The sequence below is a fragment of the Arachis hypogaea genome, chromosome 3 (genome assembly GCF_003086295.3).
Source record: "Arachis hypogaea cultivar Tifrunner chromosome 3, arahy.Tifrunner.gnm2.J5K5, whole genome shotgun sequence".
NCBI classification, from domain to species: Eukaryota; Viridiplantae; Streptophyta; class Magnoliopsida; order Fabales; family Fabaceae; genus Arachis; species Arachis hypogaea.
Genome location: NC_092038.1, coordinates 70,108,743 through 70,118,958, shown reverse-complemented (window position 1 = coordinate 70,118,958; position 10,216 = coordinate 70,108,743). Strand labels below are relative to the sequence as shown.

At 35.6% G+C, this 10,216-nt stretch overlaps 1 long non-coding RNA gene across 1 annotated transcript; it reads left to right on the top strand.

Moving 5' to 3' along the window:
• Window positions 1-665: 665 nt before the first annotated feature.
• On the top strand, window positions 666-2,523 carry LOC112790746 (uncharacterized). The gene is made up of 2 exons (XR_003196874.3): window positions 666-1,233; window positions 1,376-2,523. It is a non-coding gene; the product is annotated as an uncharacterized lncRNA (long non-coding RNA).
• The last annotated feature ends 7,693 nt before the right edge of the window (window positions 2,524-10,216 follow it).

The window sequence follows — 10,216 nt, the reverse complement described above, 5'->3', positions numbered from 1 at the left end:
AATAGAGGGGAGGGGAGTGACATTTTAGCATCTCGCAGGAAAGGGGAGTGACATTTTCTCTAAAATTAATCACTAATATATTCATATTTTAATATATATTTTATACTGATAACTGATTTTAATAACTAATTTAGATATACATATAATATAATTATTATTTTTACAATTAAATTTAACTAAGTTTTTTTTGCATGTGTCTTTTTTTTTCAACTAAAATTTATTATTAGCAATTCTTAACTTTATTACTAAAAGAAAAATAACTTAGTTTGATTTGACTGGTCATGTAAGCATATTTTTATCAGTGAAGGACAAATATACAATAGAAAAAAGAATTTTATCAGTGCGCTTGATTAAAATTCACATCGTGTTTAAAATCACAAGTATAACTTTTGACTAATATAAGCATTACAAAGGACAAAGGTCCACAAATTATATGTACGTTTCTCTTTCAAGTTTGATAATGTCACATTCAAAAGCGAGACAGCGCCAGCCAGTAAACCTTGCCAGAGCATGCTTAGATATAAAGTATCAGACAAGTAAGAACTATTATGTTTTGCACTGTACAAATTATTTGTATTCAAGATCATTGGTTGAATTATATCTCTACGTGTTATTTCCGAATCTCAAACAATATTTGAGTAAAATAAAAAGTTATTATTTATTTCGATGTTTATCTTATCTGACTAGGATTAAAAGTAGTAAATTGGAGTTTAAAGAGAAAGGCTAATTTGTCTGTTGTGTTGGCAGTAAATGGAGAAAGCAGAGCAGCCAAGACAGCAGTCCTGGGATTCCGGACATTAGACCAGGGAAGCCCTAGACCGCGAGACTGGGAGCAGAAAATCAGCTTCGTGTTTGACCGCAGAAAGCTATCTTCACAATTACTATTTGCCCTTTTCCTTTACATACTTGCAATTTTTATTGACTTCAAATTCGAAGCTAACTCAACTGAAACATAACCCAGAGACAGACTCCAGCTGTGAGACAGCCACTATATAGTGTATACTTTGACGCGAGAGAGAGAGAGAGAGAGAGAGAGAGAGAGAGAGAGAGAGAGATCCTAGTGCAACAACAGAAAGAAATTGAAGATCATGGAAACTTCAACATCTTCGGAAGAGCAAGGCAATTTGCAGGAACCAAAGGGTAGAATGTTGAAGGGAAAGAGAGCAAAGCTTTACATAATTCGAAGATGCATAGTCATGCTCCTTTGTTGGAGGGACAATGGAGACTAGTACGGTAAAAACAAGCCCTCATTTACAAGAGTACTGCACTGTTGCATTATAATTATAAGCGTTTCTTTTTTTCAAAAAAATATTTAATTAATTTATACAGTGTTTTATCGATTTTTAAATAAAATAAAATGGTTTAAATATTGCAGCTCTTGCTTGAAAAACCACAAGCTACCAGAGAAGCACTGCATGTGCATGACGACCTGCTGAAAAGTGTTCAAAACATGGGATGATGTGAAGGAAGTTTTGTCACCTAGAATGCCCCAGCATCTTTGATCTAATATCAATCCTTTTTTTACTTTTCAGTCAGTCATGGTTTTCAACTACTAAGGTGTTTTTCTTTTGTGAATTTTGCTGTAGGAGAAGGGAGGGAAACTAAGGGTTTCAACTTTCAAGTATAAAACTTGATATCTTGAATACTTCAAACACTTCTCTTCCATCCCTTTCTCTCCATAATCACACAATCACAAATGTACCTTAGAAACAAAATATTGTAGGAGCTAGAGAGGGGAATTCACACATGCACAACCACGTGTAAAAGGCAAGCAGGGAAGGCATGAAAGATGAAGAAATAAAAGGAGAAGGTGACCTTGGTTTAGCTCAAATGAATCTAACATAGCATACTCTGTGAAACATATTACGTTCTATCTATCATTGCCGATATCCAGCATCCCCAATAATCCTTTGACTTAACCACCTTCCCTAATCCTAGGCTTATAATCAGTGTAAATTATCAATTTTCACAAGAATAAAGCAGGCAGATGGCCTGATCTTAAGAGCATACTCACCTCATAGATCTAACTTTAATAGCAAATTTTGATGGACTTGAAAGATTCTTGAATTTACTGTGCCAGAAGTAGGAAAAGTAGCATTAATTTGCAGGGAAGGTATGTTTTATAGACATTGAATGTCGTCACAATTTGGAGATGTAATAGAAAATCCTCCTCATTACCACCCCACTTAAATCATTCTCTAGAGCAGCCCTTCCACTTCATTGCAAGCGGAGAGGCTGCTTTCAGAATTTGAACCTGAAACTTGCAGGTCTCAGAGGCAGCAACAAGCAAATTCATGCCAAGTCTCACGGATCACCCTCTTGCAGCAAAATTGAAGAGAACCACATAGAACTTTAATTCAACCTATTACTTGTTCGTTTCAACTTTCAGCATAATGATTATCATTTTATGTTCCCATATTATTTCATCGAATTCAACTGTATACTCAATTCAATCCCAAACCACAACGGCTTATGTATTTCCGGATTGCAATTAAATAAAACCAGGTCCATTCCAAAATGCAATACAATACAATAGAATACAATATTATTTAAATATATCTGAATGCATTGTTTGCGAATTAGATCCTAATCCATTCCATAATCAATAAGAAACTCTCGATTTTCCAATGCTTAAAAGAACATATTCAAATCCTCAAATCAAAATTCAATCAAAAGAAATTAACGGAACAAACAATTGAAGAAACGATAGAAAACAATTAAACCAAGGGGAACACCTAAACATATAGATTATAACTTTATAAGGAGGTACAATGTATTAATTGAAAATTGTACATCGCAGACAACATAGCATCGAGAATTGTACACAGCATAAAACGTAGCATCACGAGGTGACACAGATTTGCAGTGGTTGAAATAGAAATCTCTTACTTATCATAGAACATAAGAGGAGGAAAAAGGCCTATACAAAAACGACGTCGCACCGAGTCAAACAGGGAGGTTAGCAACGTCATTTGATTTTTGGCCGTTCACCTTATCCGAGGGAGGATTCGGGGTGGTGTTGGTGGCGGCGGAAGTGGGGGTGGTGACAGAGGCGGTCGGGGAAGCAACGGAGGAGAAATCGTCTAAGTCATCGTCTTCTTCGGGATCAGAGGTGGAGACGTTGACGCATGAGAAGCGCTCGAGGGAGGAGAAGAAGGCGGACGAGACGGTGGATCCAAACCAGTTGGCCACGGAGGCGATGCTGCCGTCGTTCTCCATCAACTCAGATCCAATTCTCCAATCGTAACCGTAACGGATTCCTTCTTAAGTTTTCACGATATCAATCTCTGAAAAATGAGGTTGGAGGATGGGTTACCCTTGTTACAATGCTATCCGAGGTCAGCCAAACAAAAAGTATTTACGAAATTACTACTTTACCCTTTGTTTTCTTCTACTGTTTTATATAATTTTTTTCCCTCAGTCTATTATTAGTTTATTATCAACCAGACTACCGCCAAATTTTTCGGTCATGGTTGAACAAAATTAATCTTCTTACGTGTATAAAAAAATCAATTATTAAATTAATTATTTTTATAAAATATATATTAAAATATAAAAATATTAAATAATATTTATATTTATATTTTTTTTAGTTTAGAAAAAATTCACACAGTGAGAATTAAAAAAATGGCTAATTAATTATATGACTATTAAAATTGATCTTAAAAAAATTTATAATCAATTAAATTGGTAGTTTATATAAGATACTCTTTTAAGAATTGGCCTATCAAAAAATTTGGTAATTAAAGTTATTATGACTTGCTATTCTTCTATTAAAACAAAAGTACTGTACAATGGTATTCCCTCTAATTTGTTTCTTCTTTATAGAGGTATCCGCTAAGAGATTTAATATTCTCTTATTTGTTCATTCTCTCAGATTATCTCAGTAATGATGAAACACAAAATTTAGGAGTCAATCACACTGAATAAGAGGAGTCCAGCTCTATTATAGTTGTGTTTTATGGAATAAATTGAGATTATTCGAGGATATTTTTTATTTGTTCTTTCGATGTTTTAATTAGAGGATAAACTTTAAAAAATTTTTGTATTTATTTCTGTAATAAAATATGTCAGAATAGAAAGACTAACTTAAGTAATATTTTAGAAATGAGATTAATTTTTAATCTAGAAAAATATTTGGATGTATGCATGTTGCATAGTCTATCTAAGAGCAGATTTTCAGTTTATCATTGATAAATGGCAGGTTGATTGAATATTTGGAAGGCTCGAAATTTCTTTCGACCTTAATTCAATCAGTTTTGGTCACAATTCCAGCTTATATTATGTAGAAAATTACTTCTCGATATTTTTTATAAGATTGACAACATTTTTAAAAAGTTTGTTTGAGGTGGTGATGCTGCTACTAAGAAGATGCACCTAGTGAGTTGTGACAAATTATGTTTGTCGAAAAAGCAAAGAGGGTTAGGCTTCAGATCTGTTCGTATGGTTAATAATGCTAATCTGATAAAGCTGGCTTGGAAATTAGTCCAAGACAGAGATTCCCTTTAGGTAATAATAATGCACAACAAGTATGGTTACGGCATTGATCTTATCTCAATTATGAAGAAACAATTTTTTTGTTCAAATGCTTGGAAAGGCATATTTTCCAAGTGTCGTAGAAATTTGAAAGAAATATAGTTTGGAGAGTTGTTTCTGGTAATAGCGTCAAATTTTGGAAAAACTATTGGGTTCCAAGCATCTATAATTTAGTTGATTTTGTTCAGAGTAATGTAAATGAAGACATTCTTGGTAAGAGAGTTTGTGATTATATTGCTGGAAATGGATGAGATTTAGAGCGCATTACAGATATTCTGGGAGAGAACTAGTGGCAATCCATTTTCACTGCCTTAAAGGCCCAAGAGCTAGCCTTGGGAGAGGATATAGTTGTGTGGTTCCCAAATTCCAATGGTTTGTTTACTATTCAATCGCTTATAATATTAACTTAAACCTTTTGGGGATGATAAGGTCGAGCTTTACTCTAAGATTTGGAAGCTTGAAACACTCCAAAGAATTAAGAGTTTTTGTTGGTTAGTTATTAAAGAGGCATTGTTGAATAATGGGTTCCGCTTTAGAAGACATATAGTTTCGGATAATTTTTACAGTATTTAGGATCTTCATATGAGTCTTTTTTTCAAGTTCTCTATGATTGCAGATTTACACATAGAACGTAAAAGAGTATAGATAGACGGTTGTGTTCAGATAACATTTTTACCTTATCCCTGGTCCATTAGTTATTAGTGAATTTATCATCTCAATCCCACATCATAGGAGTCCCGTTTCGGCTCTTCCTTTTTGCTAGCACTAAAAATTCACTATGGTTTCATCAGAATAAGTTCACTTTTGAAAGAGATATAGTCATTGATGAACGTAATATTCATGAACTAATTTTCTACTTAGCCAAAGGCTACCACTTCACCCAAGTTGAGTTTTTTTGAGTAAGGAGGAGGGTGGCTAACTTTATGGAGAAATAGGTGTGTTGGTTACTCCCCAAATCCTTGTCCATTAAATTTAATTCAGATGACTTTGTGTCAAAAGACAGGAAAGCAGCATGTGGAGAAATCCTCAGGGGTCATGAAGAAAAATTCTTAGCAGTTTATAGTGCTAACTTAGGCACCTATCAGTGACGTTTGTTGCGCTCTAGAACATTATTTTGGTACTGGATTTGGCATTGAATATGGATTTCATTCATGTGTTGATAAAAGTTGACTCAAAAGTGGCTATAATTATGTGTCTTCAATATTCAATTAATGATTCAATTAATCTTCATATTTCGAGTCCTTTGGTCTTGACTATATAAACTTGCCTTACATGGATATGATTTACAATATAATTCTCATATTTTTTCTCTATCTCCTTGCATTTTTCTTAATTTTTTTTTGTAGATTCGATTATAATCATGTTTTTTAGAATAGTGGTTATGTAATCTAGTGCACAAAACTGGCTTCGCAGAATTCACACAGATAGACCGGCAAGTATACCGAATCATTCAAGTAATACTTGAGGTGAGGCAGGGTCGATCCCACGAGGATTATTGGTTTGAGCAAGCAGTGGACACCTTGCAGATCTTAGTTAAGCAAATAGAAAATATAGTTTGTCACAGAAAAATGCATAAAACAAGTAATTAATAAAACATTACTAACGAGACGAGAATTCAATGGTGATAGAATGGTTGAAGCTTCGGAGATGCTTTGTCTTTTCGGATTAACTTTTCTTACTGTCTTCTTCAATAACCTTCTGATTCCTTCAATGGCAGCCGTAAGTGATTAACTCATGTCCTCTCATCAAGTTAACCTCCTCTACTGTAGCAATCCACCACGCTTAGATGACTCATGCCCTCTCATCAAGCCACCTCTAGGTTTGTTATCATAGCAGAAGATGAAGCTCTAAGTAGTCCACCCCCTTCACAATCCTACTCAAGGTGCCACAGACAAGGCAGATCTTCCAGATCAGAAAGTGCCGCTTCTCTGACTCTAGCCTTAATGCCACAGAGATCTCACGCACCCATAGTCAACGGGATTTCATGTCACATATCCAAAGTTGCACAGATGCTCTATTGGAATTCGTGATGCGGGCAGAAATTGGCGAATTAAAAATTATTAAAATATATACGTTGCAAGTATAGTTCTTAACTCGCCAAAAATCCACTTATCAATTTAGAAAGGTGTCACAAAAATTTAAAATTAAAATACTGGGAGTATGAATCCCAGGTCGTCTCCCAACGAGTTGTAGAAAAGTGTGCTATTTTATTAATCAGATGTATTCAAAAAGGTTTGAGTTGAGTAAACAGGAAATTAAATTGGAGAATTTGAATAATGTAAATAAAAGCCTTGACTGGGAGTTGATTAGTTGGAAGCCTCATTATTGTTGGATTACTCTCTAGATTAATTGATAATTAAAGGTTATCCTGTTTAGTTATCTTTTACTAGGTAAGGGAAAGTCAAACAAGTTGGAATGCTACGTCCGTTCACAAGTTGCAACCCACTTAATTAAAAGGGATTGGTGTTAGTGACTAGAGGGCAATCCAACAATAAACCCAATTACAATCTTCCTTTTAAGCTTTCCAACTCAAGGGTTCCTTTCAATCAACTCCCCATCAAGTTAGGGAACTACTCGCTCATTGTGAATGTAAAATTCATAACATATGAAAAGGAATTAAAGAAAGACATTGTAAATAGAAATCAAAATAATCAATTAAAAATAAAAGTAATCCTTGTATTAAATAATCCTAAAAATATTCCAATGGTAAAATTAAACAAAGCAAAGGACATGGAAGAGTAAAGCCAAGTAAAGAAAACGAACTAGAATGACGAAGTCTTGATGAGGTAATAACTCTTCTCAGTATCCCAATGCAAAAAGTGGTAGAAAAATAAAATCCTAAGAACTATGAATGTGTAGAGAGAAAAACCTAGAGGAGGAGTAAAAACTAGATCTAAAACTAAAACTGTGTAGACTGAATGTTGTCCCTGGTTTCTGCATGTTCTCTAGCTTTAGTCTGCTGTTCTGGGGCGAAAACTGGGTCAAAATAGGGTCCAAAATCGCCCCTAGTGAATTCTGTAGATTATGCAGATCGCGCATGTCACGCGATCGCGTCATCCATGCGGACGCGTCATTCGCGTTTTTCCCTGCCATGCATTCACGTCATCCACGCTTCCGCGTCACTTGTGCTTTTCCAATCCGTGCGGTTGCGTGAGCCATGCGGCCGTGTCACTGCGATTTCTCCTCTTTCGCGCGAACGCGTGAGCCATGCGGCCGCGTCACTTCTCGCTGGTTATCTCCTCAATTTCTCGTGTTCCTTCCATTTTTGCTAGTTTCGTTTCCAATCTCCAACTCATTCATGCCCTATAAAGTCTAAAACACTTAACACACAGATTACGGCATCGAATGGAATAAAGGAGAATTAAAATGCATAATTAAAAGTCTCTAGGAAGCAGTTTTCAATCATGTAATAATTTTAGGAAGGAAATATAAATGCATGCTAATTATATGAATAAGTGGGTAAAGACCATGATAAAACCACACAATTAAACACATTGTAAACCATAAAATAGTGGTTTATCAACCTCCCCACACTTAAACATTAGCATGTCCTCATTCTTAACTGAAGGAGATAAGATAAATAAGTATGAACATGTAGAAACTCATGCAATGCAATGCAACCTATATATATGAATGCAACTATATGATTCTTGCCCACTTGATCAAAAGTAAATAAGCTCTTCAAAACAATTACAAATCAAATTCCACTAATTCTATCATTATACAGTAAGACAGATAAAAGTGCAAGAAGATAGCTCATGAAAGTAGGGAACATGGAAATTCAAGCATTGAACCCTCACTGATGATGTATGTACGCTCTAATCTCTCTAGTGTATAGGGTAATTACTCTATCCTTCTCTAATCATGCTCTCTAACTTTTGTTCTTCTCCTAACCAATCAACAACAGTTAATATACCAATGCAAACATCATGAGGTCTTTTCAAGGTTGTAATGGGGCCAAGGTAAGGGTAGGGATACATATATGGTTAAGTGAGCTTATAAATTGAATCTTTAATTAACCCAAGCTTTAACCCAACCTATATATTTTATATAACCTTATAATTCATACCTAGCTACCCAGAATTCCCCTTTTACATTCCATACTCATGTATCAATTTTTTTATCATATGTGCATTGATCTTTGAATTCTTAATTCAGCATTGGGGTAATTTTGTCCCCTTATTTATTTATTGATTTTTTTATAGACATAAAAGTAAACATAGCTTATCAATGCACATAGATTTTTAATTCTTATAGTTTCACATGAGTAGGTATCCAAATTCCCATTGTATTATCATGACACATTCCCTTAATAACTTTTGTTCCCACAATTTCCCATACTTAACTAGCATACACAATTCTATCTTAAACTAACCAAAGATTCAATTTGGGATATACAATTATTTTTCCGCTTAAGGCTAGTAATGTTGTAAATTATAGAACAAATGGGATTTAAAGGCTCAAAGTGGCTAACAAAGGTAATTGAAAGGGTAGGCTTAATTTGGATAAGTGAACTAAACAATTAATGGCCTCAATCATATGCAGCATATAAATATATTTAACATTAGACATATAAGATGGAACAAAATATAGGTTACAATCATAGAGAAGTAAACACACAAGAATAAAACAAATATGGTTAAATAATGTAACCATGCATAAAGGCTCAATTCTCACAGGTTGTGTGTTCTTTAGCTTTAAAAATCATGTTCCAAATACAACTTCAAGCAATTTTAACATAAGAGTTTTAATTAAAATTAGTGAAATTTTGTTCCAAAGATAGAGTTTTAGAAGAAACTTATTGTCTTTTCAATCAAGTAGAACATGCATGCAACTAATCTATTACTATGTAATTTATCCTATTCTAAAAGAAAGAAAAACTAACTAAATATCCTAATTTATTGGTGTTTAGGGAAGAAGAATTACCTCTGGAAGTCAGGTACTGACCGACCTCCCCACACTTAAGGATTTGCACCGTCCTCGGTGCCATCTGTCAGGAACAGCGGTGGGCTGGTGGCAGTGTCTCCACAGTCGAGACCATCGTGGCTCCTTGTGCTGGTAAAAGAAGTGGATTCCGGGGTGTCTGAGTCTCTGCAATCTCCTCTAAGAAGCACCCTGAGGTGTTTGAATCGGCGGTTGTTACGACGCTCTCTTAACTTCGCTTTCTATTCTTGCCGATCCAACCTTTCGATTATCTGCTGGAGCAGTTTGTCTGTTGTAGGTGCTTGTGGTGTTGAAGAAGGAATATCTTCAACCAGTGTAGTAGGAAGGCTTGTAGTGGCTGCTGGAAGTCTGAGGTATTTCCCGTTAGGGACATACTGATCATCCCGTGGAAGCATGGCTTTGGTGTCCCCAGCTCTGTAGGAGACTCCGGCTGCTGAGACAAGATCTGAGACCAAGGCGGGAAAAGGTAAGTTACCTGCAATTTGTACGTGTCCCATGGCATTCCGGATATGTCTTGGTAGATTCAGAGGTTGGTCTGTAAGGATGCACCATAGTAGAACGGCCATGTCCGCAGTGAAAGAGGACTCGTGAGTGCTCGGAAAGACGTAATGGGACATGATCTGTGCCCATACGCGAGCCTCCAAGGTAAGTGCTGAAGCCGATATTCCCTTAGGGCGGGTACGATGGTATCCGAAGATCCAACGGCTGCCAGGTAATGCGATAACTCTGAGAACGG